Genomic DNA, 24,600 nt, shown 5'->3' with positions numbered 1-24,600 from the left:
GGATCAGAGTGTCCAGGACTTTCTTGCTAATGAGTCCCTTTTGGAGAGATTCACTAAGGATGCTGTCAATTTCTTTTTTAAATTGTGTTGTAGGATCCCCTTTCAGTTTCTTGTAGGTAATAGCATCAGATAGCACCATGTCAAGATTATGTACGTATTTTAAAGTGTCTTGAATGACAATTGCGCCGCCTTTGTCAGCAGGTCTTATTATAATTTCGGCCCTTTTTATTCTATCTTACATTATATATTCACGTATGTCTACTAAGCACTATCCCTCCATGTTTTAAATATGCCGTCATTATGTTTTTTGAATTGCACAAGTCGTTTTTCTCACTTTTTCCAACCAATTTTAGGTTGGTCTTCCAATGCTACAACTCGGCGCCAGACAGCTGATCGCTACACGGGGAGCCGTGACCCGGACAGCGCAGCTGACAGCAGGCGGACCCCACGAATGGAGATGTCTGACGTCACTGGAAGCTGGCACTGGCTACACACCCCCGGAAGCACAGCATACTGACGCCGCAGCACACACGCTGTATTGACTGCACAGGCATATAAGGTACTCTGGTTATGGCATTCTGTTCTTTCCTTTGCACAGCACTGTATGCACTTTATGTCCGTCCTGACGAAAAGGCTGAGGCCTTGAAACGTTGACGACCATGTACTTATAATTTTTTTCACTAAAAACTTTATGTGCAAAAATCCGGAGAGTGCCACTCATTTTTTCCTATAGGTTCGCCCTGGGAGAATACTGCCACTATAATTACCATTGTGTGGAGGCACCACGGTCTGTGACCAGACATTTGCCAAGAGTACCAAACAAACCCTCTTCTCTATCTATATGGGGTTCGTTGCCACGTCCCCTAAGTGTTGAGGCACCTGCTCTTCTACCCGGTATCTTTTGGATTACAATTATTGACTGTACAACTGAAGGATCGAGTCCATCCCTAGCACCTGAGCACTTTACTCTACGGCCCCTGAAAGCCGTCACCAACCACCTTCGTCCACCTTGCACTAAAGCACCTTCTTCACCCACCATACAACCATGGATCTTCAGGCCACAGCAGGCTTATATTTTCAAGATATCCAAAAACACCTTGATCAGACTTTTTCCTACTCTCAGGAGCGTGTTCAAGCCATACTTTTCAAGGAACAAGTCGACTATACCCCTTCCCTCCAATCCGGAGATGATATCTTTAATCTACTATTCAAACTCTAGAAAAAAGAGGTAGATTTCCTACTGCACGGCAGCACCCTGTCAGATTACTTTAGACATCGTATGATCCCCAGGGGCTTCCGCATAAACAACGTTCCTACCATAGGCAGAAACAGTCCTGATTTCTGCCTCAAATGGATTTCTATCCTTAATAAATGTAGCCAAGATCTGATGATCTTGGTGATTGAGGAATCAGGCAAAATCTTGGATAACACCAGAACCAAAATTGCGGAGCTCCGTTCAGCAAACAAATCTGTTCTTGATGACAAAAACCACGCAGCCTTATGGAAAAAACTGCAAACGCAGGTTGACCAATACAAGACCGACCTTGAGAAATTTAAAAAGAATCCTATCTGACTATGAGGATTGCAGAGTTTATCGCTGGTTAAATGGTACCGAGCCCCCGAGATCAAGGGGCCGTCCTAACTTCAGAACAAACAGAAAAACCCGCATCCATCGTGACCAGTCCCGCTATACCAGCGACAGTGACTTTGCACCAGAGGATTCTGACAATAACCCCAACCAAGGTAACATCCCTTTAGGCCGGGCAACAAGGTCCAATCTAGACCTTCGCGGACAAGATACACAAGGAGGGGCCGACAGAACTCCCGCATCTACAAAACCTCCGTCAAACAAAAAGAAACCCTCATCTTTAACCTGAGCTCCTATCCCATCTCTGACATCGAACAAAGGGTCTTAAATCTGGGACTTTCCTTTTTCCCAACTAACACTCATGAGGATTTCAAGTGGAAAGTCGATTTGCACAAATTCAATAGGTCCATGCGGATCAAAGAGCACTTCCAGCATTCACAATTCACCTCCTCTGACAGACACAATGATTTTTTGAAAAAGCATGCAAAATCAACATTTGACCCCCAATCTTTCAACTCCGCCTTAAAAACCTTTCCGAGATTGGTTGATGAATCCATCACTAACTTCAACAAGGACCCTCACAAAAAATATTCCAACCTGCACCCCGACGAACAACGGGCTTTGAACCACTTATCCAAAAGGGCTGAAATTATAATAAGACCTGCTGACAAAGGTGGCGCAATCGTCTTTCTAGACACTTTAAAATACGTACATAATCTTGACATGATGCTATCTGATGCTATTACCTACAAGAAACTGAAAGGGGATCCTACAACACAATTTAAAAAAGAAATTGACAGCATCCTTAGTGAATCTCTCCAAAAGGGACTCATTAGCAAAAAAGTCCTGGACACTCTGATCCAGCCGTTTCCAATTGTCCCTGTCATATACACTTTACCCAAGATTCACAAAGACCCGGTCAATCCCCCTGGCAGACCCATCATCTCTGCCAGGGGTTCTCTCACTCAAGCCATATCCCAGTTCCTCGATTGCCTACTTCAACCATACATCATCCAGCAACCATACTACCTCAAGGATACCACGCACCTGCTGAATAAACTACAAGCCCTTCCAATACTACCGCCTGACACGGTCTTGTGTACCTTGGACGTTGCTAATCTATATACGGTGATCCCACACGCACAAGCCATCACAGCAATGAAAAAATTCCTACTGAGGGTCAAGTTTGACATACTGGAGATTGATCTGTTCCTCCAACTACTCCAGTATACCCTCTCTAGAAACTACTTCCTCCATAACACCGAATATTACATCCAGCTAACGGGCTGCTCAATGGGTTCCAACGTCTCGCCATCGCTGGCTAATGTCTTCATGTTTGAGAACGAAAATGACTTTTTCTTCCAAGACCCCAACATCTACAACAGTATCATCTTATACTGTAGATATATAGATGACCTGCTGATCCTTTGGTCAGGGACACATTCAGAGTTATCTAATTTGATCGCACAGATTAATACATACGACTGCCCCATTAAACTAACTTCCACAAGCAGCACCAGCAGCGTCAACTATCTGGATGTATCAATTTCACTACACGATGGCAAGATTGCGACAAGTCTTTTTCAAAAGCCAACTGATCGCAACACGTTGCTTCATTCAAGTATCAACCATCCGCCGGCATTGAAGAACGGCCTCCCCAAGTCACAGCTGGTCAGGGTAGCCTGCATCACCAGTGATGCGACTGAAATGGAACCAGCTCTGGACGGTATGGTACAGAAGTTTGCAGATAGAGGCTATAACGTCTCTGAGCTTGTAAAACACAAAAATGAAGTACTAAAGACGCCCAGAGATAAACTACTGGCCCCTTGTGTGAGAGAGACGAATTCTGACACCCGTATTCCCTTTGTGACCACCTTTTCCCCCACCAGCCTGGCGCTCCCTAAAACACTCCATACCTGGTGGCCCATAGTAACCAGCGACAAGACCTTACCCATTTTCTCCAATAAACGCCTGATGCCTAGCTACCGCAGAGCTAAAAATATCAAAGATATGGTGGTTAAAACCAATGTTGATATCACACATGCTCCAACTTTGTTCAACATAAAAACAAAAAACCGGGATGCTACCGTTGCCCATCCTGCACCACCTGTAGCTTCATGGAACCGGGCTCCAAGTTTAAACATCTCAATACAGGAGAAAAATTCAAAATTAAACATGTCCTTTCTTGCAAGTCCCAATTTATTTTATATATTATCATCTGCCCTTGCGGGAAATACTACGTTGGGCAAACCATTCGCACCCTCCGCGAACGTATGGCTGCGCAACGTTCTGCCATAAAGGCTGCCCTTGAGGGTAAGGACATGGATCAGCCTGTCGCTAAACACTTCAAGGAATACCGTCATTCACTAACCCATGTCAAGTGTAAAATAATCGACCATATCCCCCAACCTGCCAGAGGAGGAGATCGACACAAACTGTTGACACAACGCGAATCAGAGTGGATCTTCAAACTGAACACTTTGGTCCCTAACGGACTCAATGAAAAAATCTCATGGGGAGCGTTCATGTAATGTATGCTGACATCACCTTTACCATATGAACCCGCCCTGTGAATATTGGACTTTAGTCTGATCTATATATTGCGTATCATGTTCTATCTTATATTATACTATGTACCAGCACAACCCTATCCACTGGTTCCTGCTTAATCCCTGTAATCCAATTTTATTCTATCTTACATTATATATTCACGTATGTCTACTAAGCACTATCCCTCCATGTTTTAAATATGCCGTCATTATGTTTTTTGAATTGCACAAGTCGTTTTTCTCACTTTTTCCAACCAATTTCAGGTTGGTCTTCCAATGCTACAACTCAGCGCCAGACAGCTGATCGCTACACGGGGAGCCGTGACCCGGACAGCGCAGCTGACAGGAGGCGGACCCCACGAATGGAGATGTCTGACGTCACTGGAAGCTGGCACCGGCTACACACCCCCGGAAGCACAGCATACTGACGCCGCAGCACACATGCTGTATTGACTGCACAGGCATATAAGGTACTCTGGTTATGGCATTCTGTTCTTTCCTTTACACAGCACTGTATGCACTTTATGTCCGTCCTGATGAAAAGGCTGAGGCCTTGAAACGTTGACGACCATGTACTTATAATTTTTTGCACTAAAAACTTTATTTGCAAAAATCCGGAGAGTGCCACTCATTTTTTCCTATAGGTTCGCCCTGGGAGAATACTGCCACTACAAATATATATATATATATACATAAATATGTCGGTACCTGCACTCGCACACACCAGGAGACAAATTGTAGGGGTGCCCCAAGAACACACCGTAGTGTGCCAAATACAATCCAAATTCCCCTTTTGGGGGAAAGGAGCACTCGCCAAATAGGTAAATAGTTCAATTTATTCAAAAAAAAAAGACAAAAATAGCAAAGGTCCAAAGTATTACCTCCTCCGACGTTTCGATCCTGTATAGGATCTTTTTCAAGGAGAGAATGAAGTAAATCACTGTCAGCAAAAGATAGACAAATGGGGTCACCAGTAGAGAGGTTAATCAGCTGCCGCTGTCAGACACCTACTGACCAGCCGCCCCGTCCCGGGTTTATATACCCTTTATTGGCGCCAAAGAACAAATTGATAGAGCCTCCCCGCAAGTGCAGCGTCTGGCAATTACTGCCGTCGCGTACAGCAGACAGGGGCTTCCGGTCCGTGGAACGCAAGCGGCCTGCCGGCTTCCGCCAGGTGAGCCGCAAGCTGTTACCACGGGCACAGAGTTGCCCGTCTGTGTTACGTCCAGCGGTTCAGCCGACGGCTGCGGGTGATGTGGCTCGAGGGACTCATATATAGCCACATCCTATACCCTGTAGATTATGACGTCTGGGAAACCGTAGTTAGCTGCGTACCAATGGTAATTGTGAGACTATACAGAGGGGATACATAACCGTGCGCTCCGTCTATGTGACAAATGCTGCTACTGTTACTGCTACTGTATACACCGTGACTTAGAGGAAAAATACTTAAGCGTACAGGCAGACAACAGAGAGGAGAGCTGGGTGATAAGAGGGTATAGGACGGGATATGAGTTAGAAAGAAGTTTAAATATTAAGAAATATGGCGTGGGTAATACCGGGACAGAGGTTATGCACAATTTAAACAATACACTGCTGTATAGACATAAATAAAAATAAATATAAATAAAAATAAAAATAAAATGAAAATAATGAAAAAAGTGAAAAATGAAAAATGAAAAAGTGGTGAGAATGTCACAGATAAAACATCTCCATGCATAAATGGTTATAAGTAGAAAACATCGAAATATATATCATTGTTCAAACTCCGGTTAAGCCCGCAGGGTTGATGGAAGAAACTGCTGCAGAGATTAAGGTGAGTATCAAAATACAGAGTCAGGGAAAAAAAGTCACGAGAAAAATTGATGAGAAAAATGAAAAAAAGGGGAGTTCATGTGACTTTATCCAATCAAAGACGTCCCAGTGGTTCAGTTAGTAACTGGTAGATGTCATCTTAGAAATACAGAGAGTGGATTGTTCTCATTCATCCCTCTAGGAGAGATTGTGTCCAATGTGTGAATCCACTTACTCTCACATTTGCGTAGTTGAAGCCCCCTGTCTCCACCACGTGGGGATGGGGGGACCCAGTCTATGAGTCGACATCTTAGTGTTGAAGTCTGGTGCCCAGCCTGCAGGAAGTGGCGTGGGACAGGTTGTTCTGCCTTCTTGGTCTCGATTGCCGTCCTGAGGGAGTGGCGGTGTTTCGCCATCCTTTCTGTGAATTTCCTCGAAGTCATGCCGACATAAGTGAGGCCACATGGGCATTGTAAAGTATAGATGACGTGGTCGAGTTTGCAATGCAGTCTATATTTTATTTTTATGGGCTTTCCCGTATGTGGGTGTGGAAAGGTCGGACCTGTCATCATGCTGTTACAGGTCGTACATCCAGTACATTTGTAGCATCCGGGTTTTCTACTATGTAGCCAGGTCATACCTGGGTCCTCTGTGGGGTTAGCAAGTGGTCTCATAAGGATGTTCTTCAAGTTTGGGCCCCTGCGATATGCCATCATGGGTGGGCCGAACTGCTGTAGCTTGAGTGCGCTGTCAGATGCAATGATGGGCCAGTGGTGTCTTATGCTCTTTTGAATCTGGTGCGATGTGTGATCATATGTATTAACGAAGATCATCCGATCTTTCTTCAGTTTAGCAAGACTTGTTGGATTAGCGTCCCCTTGGTTACCCTTCTTCATGTTGGTTCTTGCTTTGAGGAGGCAGCGATTGATGGTATCCGTGGCATATCCTCTCTTACGGAATTTATCGGCCATGATATCAAGCTGAGTTTCCAATTTGGTAGGGTCAGTGTTGTTTCGGATAACTCTCATGAATTGGGAAACGGGGAGGTTTTCCTTGAGTGTGGGTGGATGCTGGCTAGAGTTGAGGAGCAACGTGTTGCGATCCGTCTCTTTGCTGTAGAGGCACGTCTGCAGTTTACCATCGACAACGGTGATATTAATATCCAAAAAGTTGATGGACAAGGCATCAACCTGATGCGTGAACCTCACTGGGTGCCCCATTTGGTTTAGCTGGTTTGTCATTGATTCAAAGTCGGCTCGAGTGCCGTTCCAAAGGATAAAGACGTCATCGATGTATCGTTTGTATAGCAGAAGATGCTGATGGTACGCCGGGTAGATGTACGTCGTCTCATAGTCTGTCATGTAGAGGCATGCATATGAGGGGGCCAAATTCGACCCCATTGCAGTGCCCGCTACCTGCACATAGTACGCGTTGTGGTACATGAAGTGATTACATGTCAGCACTAGCTCCGCAAGTTCCACGAGAAAAGACGTAGGGGGTGATAGTGTCAAACGTTTGTCGAGAGCATCAGCCAACACTCTCAGACCATCCCTGTGGGGGATCACCGTATACAGGGAGTGGACGTCCATTGTGGCAAATAGGAATGATGTATCTCTGACATCCATCGTTAGAAGTTGGTTCATGAAATCTGAAGTGTCCCGCACATAACTGACACCACCAGTTACCAATGGCTGAAGGTATTTATCCACATATATAGCCAGAGGCTGAAGGAGCGAATTGCGGGCCGAAATAATAGGCCTGCCTGGTGGGCGAGTGCTGGACTTGTGAACCTTCGGGAGAGTATAAAGGATTGGACAAACCGGGTGGTCAACAGTAAGGAAGTCAAAGGTGTCCTTGTCAATCCACCCCGCAGAAAGTGCCCCTGTCAGGACTGAGTCAACCCTTCTTTTGAATGAGGGTATGGGGTTGGGGGAGACAGGTAAGTAAGTCTTGGTATCACTAAGTTGGCTCATGATCTCGGAGTGATAGTCAGACCAATTTTGGACTACTACGGCACCGCCTTTGTCGGCCGGCCGTATCACCACGTTTTTATTTTTGGACAATGTTTTCAGGGCAGACCTTTCGGCTCGTGATAGGTTATCGAATTTCTTAGTGGTAGCGACCTCTCGTAGGTCCTTATCAACAAGGCGCGAGAAGGTCCTGAGGCTGGGGTTAGAGGAGGCTGGGTCAAAAGTGGAGGGTCTCTTGAGACCTGAGGAGGTGGCAAGGTTTTCAGAATTACCAAAGTGCTCGCGTAAGCGAACTTTCCTGCTGAATTTGTAGAGATCTACAGAGGTGTCAAATGGTTCATGATGCATTGCAGGAACAAAAGAGAGGCCCCGTGAGAGGAGTTGGATCATTGCAGGATCCAATGGGGTGTCTGAGAGGTTAAATACTAAGTCCTCCCCCGGCCCCTCCCTTTGCGCCCGGTGGCTCCCTTTTCTTGGATGAGGCCTGCGCCCCTTCCTTTTGGTTGGCGAGCGGTGCGTCTCGGACCAGCCCCTAAAAAATCTTCAGAGTTGGACTGGGAGTCTGGTGTCTCGTTATCAGAGGCAGACGTGGAGGAACCTGTGCCAGGGCGGGGTGGCCTATTGAATTGGCGCCTGTTCCTGGTGAACCTCTGGGGTCTCCCAGAGCCTGGTTCACCCAGTAGCCAACGGTATACCGTGTGGTTCTGATAGTCGTTTGTCACGGTCACCAGTTTATTACGCTTGAAGGACACCAGTTCCCTTTTATAAGTCTCAATCTGGGTTCGGAGCTGTTCGATCAAGTTCGTGGACTTGTCTGTTTTGATTGTGGCTAGGTGTGCCCGGACAAAGTCCTCAATCTCCTTTTTAACCTTTGATAATTCTGTGCCCACCTCCTCCACCACCAATAGCATCAGGTCCAAGGAGCACTTGTTAAGGACGCCACACCAACGACTGCAAAAAGCCGGGTTGTAGCGTCCTATAGTGGGTATATTGGGAATGCGAAAACCCCTAGGGATATGTTTCTTGCGGTGATACTCTGAGAGAAAATGACCGTGAAGGGTGAGGTCAGTCTCCCGTTTCCGCAGCCTGTACAGTCGGTGATACAGGTCTAGAGGGGACTCAGTTGGGAGGATGTCAAAGTCTGCTTGGTCAAATAAGACCTTGTCGGCGTCGTCATCCGTCAGGGATACTATGCCAAGTTCTGCCTGAGTCAGCAGATTATCATCCAGAAAGCCTAGGTTGCCCGTGGCCATGTCAGAGAAAGAATAGACAAAAAATGACTGTCATAAATAGCAGTGTGTCGTAAAGAATTGTGTTGGCTTAAGCCAGGGAGTGAACATAAACAGTGGTTAGTGCCAATCAACAAGGTGGGTGTCAGGTAAAGGGAGTGAAAAAACTGCGTCCTTCAGTCCCAAATATACAAATATGTCGGTACCTGCACTCGCACACACCAGGAGACAAATTGTAGGGGTGCCCCAAGAACACACCGTAGTGTGCCAAATACAATCCAAATTCCCCTTTTGGGGGAAAGGAGCACTCGCCAAATAGGTAAATAGTTCAATTTATTAAAAAAAAAAAAAAGACAAAAATAGCAAAGGTCCAAAGTATTACCTCCTCCGACGTTTCGATCCTGTATAGGATCTTTTTCAAGGAGAGAATGAAGTAAATCACTGTCAGCAAAAGATAGACAAATGGGGTCACCAGTAGAGAGGTTAATCAGCTGCCGCTGTCAGACACCTACTGACCAGCCGCCCCGTCCCGGGTTTATATACCCTTTATTGGCGCCAAAGAACAAATTGATAGAGCCTCCCCGCAAGTGCAGCGTCTGGCAATTACTGCCGTCGCGTACAGCAGACAGGGGCTTCCGGTCCGTGGAACGCAAGCGGCCTGCCGGCTTCCGCCAGGTGAGCCGCAAGCTGTTACCACGGGCACAGAGTTGCCCGTCTGTGTTACGTCCAGCGGTTCAGCCGACGGCTGCGGGTGATGTGGCTCGAGGGACTCATATATAGCCACATCCTATACCCTGTAGATTATGACGTCTGGGAAACCGTAGTTAGCTGCGTACCAATGGTAATTGTGAGACTATACAGAGGGGATACATAACCGTGCGCTCCGTCTATGTGACAAATGCTGCTACTGTTACTGCTACTGTATACACCGTGACTTAGAGGAAAAATACTTAAGCGTACAGGCAGACAACAGAGAGGAGAGCTGGGTGATAAGAGGGTATAGGACGGGATATGAGTTAGAAAGAAGTTTAAATATTAAGAAATATGGCGTGGGTAATACCGGGACAGAGGTTATGCACAATTTAAACAATACACTGCTGTATAGACATAAATAAAAATAAATATAAATAAAAATAAAAATAAAATGAAAATAATGAAAAAAGTGAAAAATGAAAAAGTGGTGAGAATGTCACAGATAAAACATCTCCATGCATAAATGGTTATAAGTAGAAAACATCGAAATATATATCATTGTTCAAACTCCGGTTAAGCCCGCAGGGTTGATGGAAGAAACTGCTGCAGAGATTAAGGTGAGTATCAAAATACAGAGTCAGGGAAAAAAAGTCACGAGAAAAATTGATGAGAAAAATGAAAAAAAGGGGAGTTCATGTGACTTTATCCAATCAAAGACGTCCCAGTGGTTCAGTTAGTAACTGGTAGATGTCATCTTAGAAATACAGAGAGTGGATTGTTCTCATTCATCCCTCTAGGAGAGATTGTGTCCAATGTGTGAATCCACTTACTCTCACATTTGCGTAGTTGAAGCCCCCTGTCTCCACCACGTGGGGATGGGGGGACCCAGTCTATGAGTCGACATCTTAGTGTTGAAGTCTGGTGCCCAGCCTGCAGGAAGTGGCGTGGGACAGGTTGTTCTGCCTTCTTGGTCTCGATTGCCGTCCTGAGGGAGTGGCGGTGGTTCGCCATCCTTTCTGTGAATTTCCTCGAAGTCATGCCGACATAAGTGAGGCCACATGGGCATTGTAAAGTATAGATGACGTGGTCGAGTTTGCAATGCAGTCTATATTTTATTTTTATGGGCTTTCCCGTATGTGGGTGTGGAAAGGTCGGACCTGTCATCATGCTGTTACAGGTCGTACATCCAGTACATTTGTAGCATCCGGGTTTTCTACTATGTAGCCAGGTCATACCTGGGTCCTCTGTGGGGTTAGCAAGTGGTCTCATAAGGATGTTCTTCAAGTTTGGGCCCCTGCGATATGCCATCATGGGTGGGCCGAACTGCTGTAGCTTGAGTGCGCTGTCAGATGCAATGATGGGCCAGTGGTGTCTTATGCTCTTTTGAATCTGGTGCGATGTGTGATCATATGTATTAACGAAGATCATCCGATCTTTCTTCAGTTTAGCAAGACTTGTTGGATTAGCGTCCCCTTGGTTACCCTTCTTCATGTTGGTTCTTGCTTTGAGGAGGCAGCGATTGATGGTATCCGTGGCATATCCTCTCTTACGGAATTTATCGGCCATGATATCAAGCTGAGTTTCCAATTTGGTAGGGTCAGTGTTGTTTCGGATAACTCTCATGAATTGGGAAACGGGGAGGTTTTCCTTGAGTGTGGGTGGATGCTGGCTAGAGTTGAGGAGCAACGTGTTGCGATCCGTCTCTTTGCTGTAGAGGCACGTCTGCAGTTTACCATCGACAACGGTGATATTAATATCCAAAAAGTTGATGGACAAGGCATCAACCTGATGCGTGAACCTCACTGGGTGCCCCATTTGGTTTAGCTGGTTTGTCATTGATTCAAAGTCGGCTCGAGTGCCGTTCCAAAGGATAAAGACGTCATCGATGTATCGTTTGTATAGCAGAAGATGCTGATGGTACGCCGGGTAGATGTACGTCGTCTCATAGTCTGTCATGTAGAGGCATGCATATGAGGGGGCCAAATTCGACCCCATTGCAGTGCCCGCTACCTGCACATAGTACGCGTTGTGGTACATGAAGTGATTACATGTCAGCACTAGCTCCGCAAGTTCCACGAGAAAAGACGTAGGGGGTGATAGTGTCAAACGTTTGTCGAGAGCATCAGCCAACACTCTCAGACCATCCCTGTGGGGGATCACCGTATACAGGGAGTGGACGTCCATTGTGGCAAATAGGAATGATGTATCTCTGACATCCATCGTTAGAAGTTGGTTCGGATGATCTTCGTTAATACATATGATCACACATCGCACCAGATTCAAAAGAGCATAAGACACCACTGGCCCATCATTGCATCTGACAGCGCACTCAAGCTACAGCAGTTCGGCCCACCCATGATGGCATATCGCAGGGGCCCAAACTTGAAGAACATCCTTATGAGACCACTTGCTAACCCCACAGAGGACCCAGGTATGACCTGGCTACATAGTAGAAAACCCGGATGCTACAAATGTACTGGATGTACGACCTGTAACAGCATGATGACAGGTCCGACCTTTCCACACCCACATACGGGAAAGCCCATAAAAATAAAATATAGACTGCATTGCAAACTCGACCACGTCATCTATACTTTACAATGCCCATGTGGCCTCACTTATGTCGGCATGACTTCGAGGAAATTCACAGAAAGGATGGCGAACCACCGCCACTCCCTCAGGACGGCAATCGAGACCAAGAAGGCAGAACAACCTGTCCCACGCCACTTCCTGCAGGCTGGGCACCAGACTTCAACACTAAGATGTCGACTCATAGACTGGGTCCCCCCATCCCCACGTGGTGGAGACAGGGGGCTTCAACTACGCAAATGTGAGAGTAAGTGGATTCACACATTGGACACAATCTCTCCTAGAGGGATAAATGAGAACAATCCACTCTCTGTATTTCTAAGATGACATCTACCAGTTACTAACTGAACCACTGGGACGTCTTTGATTGGATAAAGTCACATGAACTCCCCTTTTTTTCATTTTTCTCATCAATTTTTCTCGTGACTTTTTTTCCCTGACTCTGTATTTTGATACTCACCTTAATCTCTGCAGCAGTTTCTTCCATCAACCCTGCGGGCTTAACCGGAGTTTGAACAATGATATATATTTCGATGTTTTCTACTTATAACCATTTATGCATGGAGATGTTTTATCTGTGACATTCTCACCACTTTTTCATTTTTCATTTTTCACTTTTTTCATTATTTTCATTTTATTTTTATTTTTATTTATATTTATTTTTATTTATGTCTATACAGCAGTGTATTGTTTAAATTGTGCATAACCTCTGTCCCGGTATTACCCACGCCATATTTCTTAATATTTAAACTTCTTTCTAACTCATATCCCGTCCTATACCCTCTTATCACCCAGCTCTCCTCTCTGTTGTCTGCCTGTACGCTTAAGTATTTTTCCTCTAAGTCACGGTGTATACAGTAGCAGTAACAGTAGCAGCATTTGTCACATAGACGGAGCGCACGGTTATGTATCCCCTCTGTATAGTCTCACAATTACCATTGGTACGCAGCTAACTACGGTTTCCCAGACGTCATAATCTACAGGGTATAGGATGTGGCTATATATGAGTCCCTCGAGCCACATCACCCGCAGCCGTCGGCTGAACCGCTGGACGTAACACAGACGGGCAACTCTGTGCCCGTGGTAACAGCTTGCGGCTCACCTGGCGGAAGCCGGCAGGCCGCTTGCGTTCCACGGACCGGAAGCCCCTGTCTGCTGTACGCGACGGCAGTAATTGCCAGACGCTGCACTTGCGGGGAGGCTCTATCAATTTGTTCTTTGGCGCCAATAAAGGGTATATAAACCCGGGACGGGGCGGCTGGTCAGTAGGTGTCTGACAGCGGCAGCTGATTAACCTCTCTACTGGTGACCCCATTTGTCTATCTTTTGCTGACAGTGATTTACTTCATTCTCTCCTTGAAAAAGATCCTATACAGGATCGAAACGTCGGAGGAGGTAATACTTTGGACCTTTGCTATTTTTGTCTTTTTTTTTTTTAATAAATTGAACTATTTACCTATTTGGCGAGTGCTCCTTTCCCCCAAAAGGGGAATTTGGATTATATATATACATACATATATATACAGGTGAAGGATCTGCGCAAGGTTAGCACATAATCAATTGGTTCCGTCTCTCCAGAATGTGGTGCTGCTCACTCCAAATAGGCTTTGTCACGGCTTCAGTAAGGTGCATAGAACAAAAGAAAGGAGGAGCGCACAGGTAAGTATAATTTCACAGTGTTTACTGGAGAAAAGTGTAGCTCACATACAATTCAATAAGCAGTAATCAGCATGTGTAGGAATCACCATCAGTACGTCAGCTTCATAGCGCGGACACCAGAGGACATCCAGGGAACCGGCAGATGGAAACAGCTGCGGCGAGGACGGAGTTCCAGACACGAGGACTGCAAACAGACGGGAACCACAGTGGCAGAGATCCGATACGTCAGGTGACCACGCCCCAACGCGTTTTGTCACTGATGACTTCGTCAGGAGGCGTGTCAAAGGTACGTATGGCAGGGTATTTTATAAGCCGGCTAAATGAGCTCAATAAGTAAACAGCATGTACCAATTAAGTGAAATGTGCACACTGCACACAGAGAGAAAAACAGACATTCAGTTTATTTAACAGAATCCAACTGGCAGCAAAAATATATACGCCCCAGCTGGAGTTACAACATTTAATAACATTTAATAATATATATTAAAATTTATGTAAAAAAGTCAATCAAATACAAATATACAAAAATATATAATAATAATAAAGCATATATCTAAACATACAAAAATACTTTAAGCAAAGTTAATAAAAACAGCATATAAATATAAAAGAGTATATCATTTAAAATTATAGGGAAGCGGTAGAACGGTACAAAAATACAAAGGTAGTAGTACAAAAGTAGAAAAATGGGACGAGAAAGAAGAATGGTATTAGTACACTCAATAATGGGATGAGAAATAAATATATATGTATGTTAGGCGGATTTACAACCACCCATAATAAATAAGTAATAAAAAGAGACATTAATATAAACAGGCATATAAATTCATTCAATGCTTCTATCAAATCTAAAAGAGAACCGTACAATAAAGTGCCATATAACAGAAACAAGGGGACAGTACATTGCTCTGCACAGGAGCGATGCCAGGACACCTACACTATAGGCACCGTGAAGGGGTAAAAACCCAACAACAACACGGAGCCAGTGCAAGCGCCCCACACCAAACCTTCTAGTGCAAAAACGGTACAATGTCAACCCCCTCGTTAAGACCCATAGGAGACATAGGGTGAAATGTAATAGGATGAGAGATTCAGAAAGTGAGAGATTTGGTAAGAAATCTCCAGTTTTTTTAAAGCGGCAATCATTTACACTGCAAAATCAAACTGGTTTAGCAGTGTAAATGATTGCTGCTTTAAAAAACATGGATATTTCTTACCAAATCTCTCACTTTCTGAATCTCTCATCCTATTACATTTCACCCATTGTGTTAAGAGTATAAATCCAAAATGTCTCTCTTTTGCTTAATTTTGTTAAAATATCACCACCTCTCTCATCGAGGGTGATGTGCTCCAACGCCTTAAATGAGAAGTTCTGAAGATCAGAGGCACAACAGGTAGCAAAGTGTCGAGGGACACTGTGTGTTAACACTTTATTTGTATATATATATATATATTTATATATATATATATATATATATATATATATATATAGCGATGCGGTCCGGCACTCACTCCTCTAGGTCATCTGCCTCGGTGCCCATCGGGTGGTTGTAACAATGGAAGAAAGAGACTGGCACTCGAGGGTCTTTGTAAAAAAACAGTGTATTCACAGCAAGTAAAAAGACATCCAACGTTTGGGGCTGCACCCCTTTGTCAAGGTGTATGTGGTAACAAAAAGCAACTGTAAGATCTTACCTTAAATAAGAAGTGGTGTGTAAAGGGCGGCGTGAGGCGCTGTGCTCTGGCTGCCGTGACTGCGGGGAGATGAGCGGAAGTGACGCGATAGACGCTGACGCTGCCGGAAGTGCCGGGAAGTCAGAGCTTGAAACGCAAGCTCTGAGGTAGTCTAGGTAACCGGGCTCATCCTATGGGCAACCCCCAACGGCACCATCGCTCCAGCGGCTCACGTTGCCTAAGTGGACAAATAAAACATGTGAGATACATGATAAAATACATTGTAAAATCGCGTGCACATTATTCTATATACACAAATGGTGCTAAATGCGTCTGGTGGGACAGATGGCTGTCAGTGTGTGTGTCTCTATGCAAGGTTAAAAAGCCTGTTATTCAAGTGTTTGCACGTCCACTGTTATTCTAATTTCAGCAAAACTGCTGGTAAATTCGCTCAATGGAAAGTGTGGGATCAGTGGGTCCGGGTGTGGGGGGATTCTAGGCTAGCCCGTCACATAGTCCCTCTGGAATGAAAACGTACATCAGGTAGCTGTTCGTGTACTGGAACAGAATGAGGATGTTATTCACTAACGCTGGTCGACATCCAGGGTCGCCAAGTCAGTAAGCTGTGGTTCTGTCAAGGTCATAAACACGGTAGAAGACAATAGAAGAAAATCACAGGGACAGTAAGAAAAAGCGGAGGGAAAGAAAAGCACACTGTATCAGCCGTAATCGGCTGGCTATGGTCGACATGCTGTGGTAGACACCCTGTTAGGGACCTCAAATATATTGTGATGGCTGTAATGAGTTGGCCCTGGTCGACTTACTGCTATAAACACCCTTTTACGTGCCACCATCGTTGATGGTGCGCAGGTGAGTGAACGCTGTGTAAGACAACAAGATGCAATGGGGGCCATGGTCGACTGGCCTCATGTTGACAATATGTGGTGGACCTTAATCAGACTTGGGCAGACTGTGGTATTTAGTAAAGCCCTGGATAAGGACCATAAGGGCAATGCAAGAAGATTATAGTACTGGTTGGACCGAAGTCCGTGATAACGGTCATGAGAGGGTTAACCCTCATTGGGAACACATTATAATTGCACACAATCAGAATTTTTTTTACAGGGATAGCAAGAATAAGCGAAGAGAAGAAAAAGCACACAAATATCCCTTCATCTCCCATTGGTATGGGGTGGAGGGTTGTAAAGTCTGGAGGTTCAAAAGTTGCGGATGCTGGGGTGACTGGTGGGGCTACACCACTATATATCGTGGTGATGAATTCCACAAGGGGCTTACATGATATAACACTAGAAGAAAATCACAGGGACAGTAAGAAGAAGCAGAGAGAAGAAAAAAGCACACTACTTGGGGTCTATGTCGGACCTGTACTCGTGTACGCCTTTGGGGATACACATTGGAAAAAATGAAAGGGACAGTAAGATTAAGCGGAGAGGAAACAAAAGCACACATTTTTTTGGGGGGGGGGTTTCTCCCCTGTATGGACGCTATTGGGTGTAAGATGTTAGTACAGTTCGGTCGATGTAGAAACCTCCGATTTGTTCTTCCCGGTAGGTTTTCGATGTTGTTGGATATTGTGTCCATATAGCCACCACTTATAGAAACACATTCAGTGAAAGTCTGTCATTCAGCCCCATCGGTTTCACTGAGTCTAAGCGATGGATCCATCTTGTTTCCAGGCGTAGAAGTTTCCCCTCTCTATCTCCTCTGCGTAGGCCCTCGGGTATGTGGTCAACCGCCATGTGTTTCATATCAGCCAGTCTGTGTTTCTCCTGGGCGAAATGCCTCGCTACGGGTTGCTCATTTCCTTTTCCTGTGAGAGCCTGGCAGATAGCTGAGCGATGTAAAGCCATCCTTTCCCTCATTGTCCTTATAGTTTTACCTACATAGGTTAACTTGCATGGGCAGGTAATAACATACACAATATGTGTAGACGTGCATGTCAGGACTTGTTTTATGGGGAACTGCTGATTGGTTTTAGGGTGCACAAAATGAGTGCCTGTGACCATATGTTGGCACGTAGTACAATTGATGCACTTGTAGCATCCAGGCGCCCGGCTCAGGAAATTGCTTGCGATGTTGTTGGCTGCTATGAAAACCTGTTATGTCATTATGGACCAAGGTGTCTTTTATGCTTTTGCCCTTGGTGTAACACAGCATTGGCCTTTTGTTGTTAAACCCAGGTAGACTTTTGTCCGTCTTTATGATTGGCCATAGGGCCCGAGTGGCTCTTGACGAAGGGTAGAAACTCTTGTTGTACTTGATTTCTGTTGCGTGAACCCTCCAGGAGATTTTTCCGTTCTAAACCCAGCACCTCCAGCTTCTGTTGCCTCAAGACTTTAGGATCATAACCTCTCTGTTCAAACTTATCAATGAAGTTGTCCAGTACTGTAGGTAAGGTGGTTCTGTCGCTGGTTATCCTGGCCGCTCTCACCATTTGCGACTTAGGTAGCCCCCTCTTCAAGGACCTTGGATGAAAGCTGTTCGCTCTCAGCAGGGTGTTTCTGTCGGTGGGTTTCGAATACACTGCAGTGGACAGTACTCCGTTGTTATTATTTACCAGGACATCAAGATAATTAATTTCCTTGATGGAAGAAGCGTGAGTGAGTTTGATGGGTGACTCTCGAGCGTTGATGTTATCAATGAGTCTCGTCAGGCTTGCCTCACCACCCATCCAGATCATAAACAGGTCGTCTATGTATCTGGTGAACATGACCACATGTTTCTGGATGTCGGGGTCGCTCTGGAACATTGCTCTTTCTTGCTCAAACATATATACGTTGGCGAACGATGGTGACATCTTACAGTTGCTTTTTGTTACCACATACACCTTTACAAAGGGGCGCAGCCCCGAAACGTTGGATGCAGTGACGTGCGGTGAGGTTAGTGGTTGGTGAGGCACTGGCTTGGTGGAGCGAGCGACAACGGGGTCTGTGGGGAGCGTTGGGTCCGGGTTGCTTCTGCGCTGACAGGCAGGTGCGGGAGCTGCCTGTCTGCAGAGACCGGCAGAGCAGCTCCTGCTTGACAGCGCAGAAGCAACCCGGACGCAGTGCTTGCCACAGACCCCGCCGTTGCTCACTCCACCAAGGCACCACAGGCTCTGCCCATTTGTCTGCCCACATACCTCTTTTCCTTAAAAGAACACTTGTGGCCAAATGTACTAGCCAGAGTTCAGTGGCTGTGTGGGCTGTGTGGGATGCCGGCTGAAGTCTGAGTTTTTTTTTAAAAGGCAATCATGGTTTTTCCTTGTAAATGTCTGCCTCTTTAAAACAACCTCTGAGTTCAGCCGGCATCTCAAACAGCCACTGAACTCCGGCTAGTACATTTGGCCCATATACTTTAATTTAGTTAGAAACTTTCAATAAAAGCACACTTATTTTACAGAAACACACAGATACAGGCACACCTATCACTTTACACATACACACACCTCTATCACTTTACACAAACCTCTGTCATTGTACACAAAATCACACGTCTGTTATGCTGCTTTCCCACTGCCAAACCTGCTTTGACCCGTTTTTTTAAACGGTTCTTTAAACGGGTCAAAGCAGGTTTAACCCCTTTCCCACTGCATGTAGTAAACGGTATATTACTGGTTAATTACCGGTTTTGTACCTTTCACACTGAACCCCTTGTGAAAGCTACAAAACGGTAATTAACCAGTAATATACCCCCCCTCCCCTGTGCCCACCCTCCCCTGATACTTACCTGCGTGGGGGATCCGGGCAGCTGGGTTCACGCACTTCTGGGGAGGCATCTGGTCCGGCATGGGCACAGTACTTGGGGTCCCTCAGGATGCTGGGCAGTGGGGACGCTCCGGGGACCATCCCACATGTACACGGTGCTGTGGGTGCTGGTGGTGCAGCAGGGTCATTTCGCGGTCCATTCGGGGTCCATACGGCATGGGGGCAGTCCCTGCAGCTGATGGGAACTAATAGAACTAATATGCGCATATCTAATGAGTACCGTGCATATCAATGAGCCGCTAATTACATATGCACATATGTAATTAGCGGCTCATTGATATGCACGGTACTCATTAGATATGCGCATATTAGTTCTATTAGTTCCCATCAGCTGCAGGGACTCCCCCGACGCCGTATGGACCCCGAATGGACCGCGAAATGACCCTGCTGCACCACCAGCACCCACAGCACCGTGTACATGTGGGATGGTCCCCGGAGCGTCCCCGGAGCGTCCCCACTGCCCAGCATCCTGAGGGACCCGAATTACAGTGTGCCCATGCCGGACTGACAGGGAGGGGTACTGTCAGCTAGGCTGACAGTACCCCTCACCCGACACCACCTCCCGGCGCACTTACCGATCCTGGTGCTTTGGTAGGGCTGTGCACTCCTGTTTCTTTATTGCAGGCGGGAGGAGCGGCTAACTGAGCAGCCAGCGCCGGGGATGTGTAAGTTGCTGCCGTGCGCTGATGCTGCCGACCCCGCCGGCGGGGAGACGGGGATGGGAGGGAGCAGCAGCCGCAGACAGGGCAGTGCCCTGCCTCTGCTATGGCACGGCTCCGCTTGGTGCAGGGGGATCCTTGCTGTGCCCACGGCCGCCCCCCCCCCCAAATGACAGGGTGGCCTGGCCCAATAGCAAGTGCACCCCCTGCACCCTTTATCGTTACAAGCGGCACCTATAGAAGAGCCTCGGCGATAGTGAGGGACGTGCTTTCTGCCTGTATGAAAGCATGCCCCTGTCACTGAGGAGGTGCCACTGTCCCCAATCACATCTGCCGCAGTGACAGGGGCGTGCTTTCATGTAGGCAGAAAGCACATCCTTTTCACTGAGGCACCGCTATAGGTGCGGTATATGCACCTTTTTTTAATGGGCTTTTGCAGCCGGGTGCTCAGCCCCTCCCACTGCCCTCTCCCTGTCTCTAATACTATACTACAGACAGCGGGAGGCACCGCACTTGGTGCCTCCTAAACTAATACAAATAAAGAAAAATGGAGTAAAAATGATTATTATAATAATAATACAAAGCATATACTTATTTTTTGTATTATTTTATTATATTAATCATTAATGACAGGGGAGGCACTGCCTCACCTGCCTCCCCTGACTGCACGTCCCTGGTTGGATGTCTTTTCACTTGCTGTGAATACACTGTTTTTTTACAAAGACCCTCGAGTGCCAGTCTCTTTCTTCCATTATATATATATATATATATATGTGTCCAAGAGACCGGCACAGTCCACAGCAGCTATGCAGAGGAAATTGGCTGGGTGCCTGCACAAAGGGATAGCATACTTGGTGGGGATGGAGCGGCACTCTCAGCAGGAAGAAACACAGGTACACGTTGTTAGATAGAGCGACGTTTCAACGTCCTTTATTTGGACATTTTCTTCAGGCTGTTAATCATTTGAAAGAAACATGGCTTTATACCCCACTGTGCAAATTAGCAACACCTGCCGCCTCACAGGGCGGTGCAGTGTGCATGACATCATAAAAAAGTGCTACCATCACCATGGTTACATACAATAACAAACCCCCATTGAAAGACTAAGCATCAGTAAATGGGACATTAAACATGGATTATAGAAAAAGCATAAATATCATTAGCAGGCAATATAAATAAGTCACAGGCAGTGTTGTACAAGCCGCAAACTAATATAAGCATAGTGACAAATAGTTAATACGCTATTTATACGCTCATAAAATATGCTCACAAAGGAGTAAATAATGTTAGAATGACATGTAGAGGAGACAATAAAGGCTCCCCGGTACAATGATAAGGTAGCAACAGGTGGAATAGCAGAATAGTTAGCTTTACTAAAAGTGAAGGACAAAGCATAGAAGGAATAATGATATGTAATTCCATAATAACAGACAACAACCAGATGACATGGGGCACAAGAAATTACTTTCTGGTAAGGCAGCTGATACCCGCTAGCTCATTTAAGCCACGGGGAGCGAGTGTGTCTAAGCGGTGTATCCACCTTGATTCGCATTTGAGTAGCTGTAAACCCCGATTGCCACCCCTCAAACTCAGAGGGATGTGGTCAATCATTCGATACCTTAAAGAAGGTAAGGTATGTTGTCTTAGTACAAAATGCTTGGGTACAGGCAAATCACATTTGCCACCCGCCAGTGCAGCTCTAATAGTCGAACGATGTGTGGTTATGCGTTCTTTAAAACTGCGCTCAGTTTTTCCAATATACGAGAGGCCACAAGGGCAAATTAATTGGTACACCACAAATCTAGTTTGGCATGTTAAAGTATGTCTGATGGTGTACTTAGTACCCTGGAGAGGATGATAAAAGGTATTGCCAGGTATCATACATGTACAGACTGTGCAAGTGCACCGAATACATCCTCTAGGGGGAGATTTTTTAGGAGCACTAAAGCCTGTAATGTCAGTTTTGACAAGTATGTCCCGCATATTAGGGCCCCTTTGGTAACATGCCATGAGTCTGGTGTTAGGAATATTGATTTGTTTGTCAGTTTTGACTATAGGCCACAATTTTTTAGAGATTTTATTAATAACCGGGCTGGCTTTAGTATAAGTGGTAACCCAGGGGATCATAGGAGTAGGGGGTATATTAGGTTTAGTAACCAAAAGCTCTTCTCTGGGAATGCCTGCTACCCGATCCCTAGCGGAAAGAAGATGTTGAAGACTGTAACCACGTAGAAGGAATTTGTGAATCAGTGTGTCAATCTGAACAACAGACTCAGCAGTGTCTGACACAATGCGCTTGATCCGCACCATTTGGGAAAATGGTAAACCCTTGATCAAACTAGTGGGGTGACAGCTGGTTCCATGCAACAAATTATTCCTGTCAGTCTCTTTCTGAAATAAAGAGGTGGAAATGGCCCCATTAGTGATTTTCACTGTGACATCGAGGAAATTAATGGCACCCTGATTGTATGTCATGGTTAATTTAACCGGACTGGGGCCAGTGTTATGGATGTCAATGTGAGCAACCAAATCAAGAATATCACCAGACCAAATTAGAAACAAGTCATCGATAAATCTTCGATATAGGAGAATTCTGGCTGCTATCGATGGTATTTGAAAAAATAATAATTGCTCAACATAAAACATGTAAATGTTGGCGTATGCCGGTGCGGCATTAGAACCCATCGAGCAGCCATTAAGCTGCAGCCAAAATTTTCCATCATGCAGAAAGTAATTGCGGCACAAAACAAATCGTAACAATGCAATCATGAAATTGATATCAGGTCCCGTATAGTCAGGTAATTGGGACAAAAATAATCTGAAAGCCTCAACACCATCACCATGGGGGATGATGGTGTAGAGGCTTTTAACATCCAGTGTGACAAGCCAAATCTCACCAATCAAGGTGGGTAGATTTTTAAGTGCTACCAAGAGCGCGGTGGTGTCTAACAAATAATATGGCTGGCACACAATGAATGGCTGTAAAATGGCATCGATAAAGACAGAAATGCATTGTGATAAAGACCGCCGGGCCGCTATAATGGGTCGCCCGGGGGGCGCAGTCAGTGACTTATGAATCTTAGGAATACTATAAATTACCGGTACCACTGGGTGATCAGGAATTAATGCCGACATCAGTTCCCGGTCGATAATCTGCCCGTCAACAGCTTGTTGAAGTAATTTGCACAGTTCTTTGCGATAGTCAGCTGTCGGATCATATGGCAGTTTCCTGTAAGTAGATGTATCAGCCAGCTGTTGGTCCAGTTCATCTTTATAGTATTTGTAATCCATAATTACAAGGGCGCCGCCCTTGTCTGCAGGTCGAAAGATAAGTTCTGTATTATTGGACAGATTCTTTAGGGTCTTTCTTTCAGATGATGACATGTTAGAGTGATGTGGAGGAGACCGGGTCAGGGACTCATCGACCTGGGAATCCAAGAGTCGCATATATGTTTTGATCGACGGATTGGTCGACTGGGGATCAAATGTCGACTTAGGTTGCAATTTGGCCAGCTGTGGGGGGATTGGCACAATGGGTGTCTCACCAGTGTTGACACAAGGGGATGATGCAAAATGTTCCTTCAATTTTAGTAGTCGACACAGGGAGTACTTCTCTACCTGCCAGTCGAGTGAGTCCATATTCAGCGATGGAACATATGATAAACCTTTAGAAAGGATAGAATTTTCTTCATCGGACAGGGAGTAGGAGGACAGGTTGACGACTAGATTTTGGTCGACATCGGAGGTTTTTTGCCACTTGGCTTGTCTCTGCCACTGGCGCCCCCTCCTGGTAAATCGCCTGCGCCGTCGTTGTGTTGTCGTTGGCGTGTTGTCACGGCTAAAGGGCCGGTAGGCTGTCGGCGTCCACGTCCTCTCCTCGGGGCTGTATCCATATCGCTGTTGGAGGAATGATTGTCTGATGACTGGTCAGAAGTAACATAGCCACGGTATCTATTTTGTCGGAAAAAGGGGCGTCGATCACTACGGGTAGTGGAGGTCCAATTATATACTGTGTTACCATCGTAGTCCGCGTCGACCTTTTCACGTTTTTCTTTCTTGAACCGGGTTAGTTCACGCTTATATGCGGTAATCTGGCCAGCCAATTTATCATACCATTTTGTATCCACATCTGCGATAAGTGTGGGTCTGTGGATAATTTCAAATTGGTCAATTTTGACTTTCAAAGCAGCTGCTTCTTTGGAGGTAAAGTCAATAATCAAGAGCATGAGATCAAATGAGCACTTATTTAAAGTGGCAACCCACTTTCTGCAAAAAATAGGATCCTTTTTACCCAGTGTTGGGGCATTTCTGACCCTCAGACCCCTCGGGATCTTTTTCGCCCGGTAATAATCGCTAAGGGTCATAGCATGGAAAAGCAGGTCGATCTCTTTCTTCTTATGCTTTAATAAATCATGGTACAGCGTGTCCA

This window comes from Crinia signifera, chromosome 4 (genome assembly GCF_055691185.1).
Source record: "Crinia signifera chromosome 4, ASM5569118v1, whole genome shotgun sequence".
NCBI classification, from domain to species: Eukaryota; Metazoa; Chordata; class Amphibia; order Anura; family Myobatrachidae; genus Crinia; species Crinia signifera.
The sequence above is the reverse complement of the archived record's forward strand: the minus strand, read 5'-3'. Positions refer to the sequence as shown.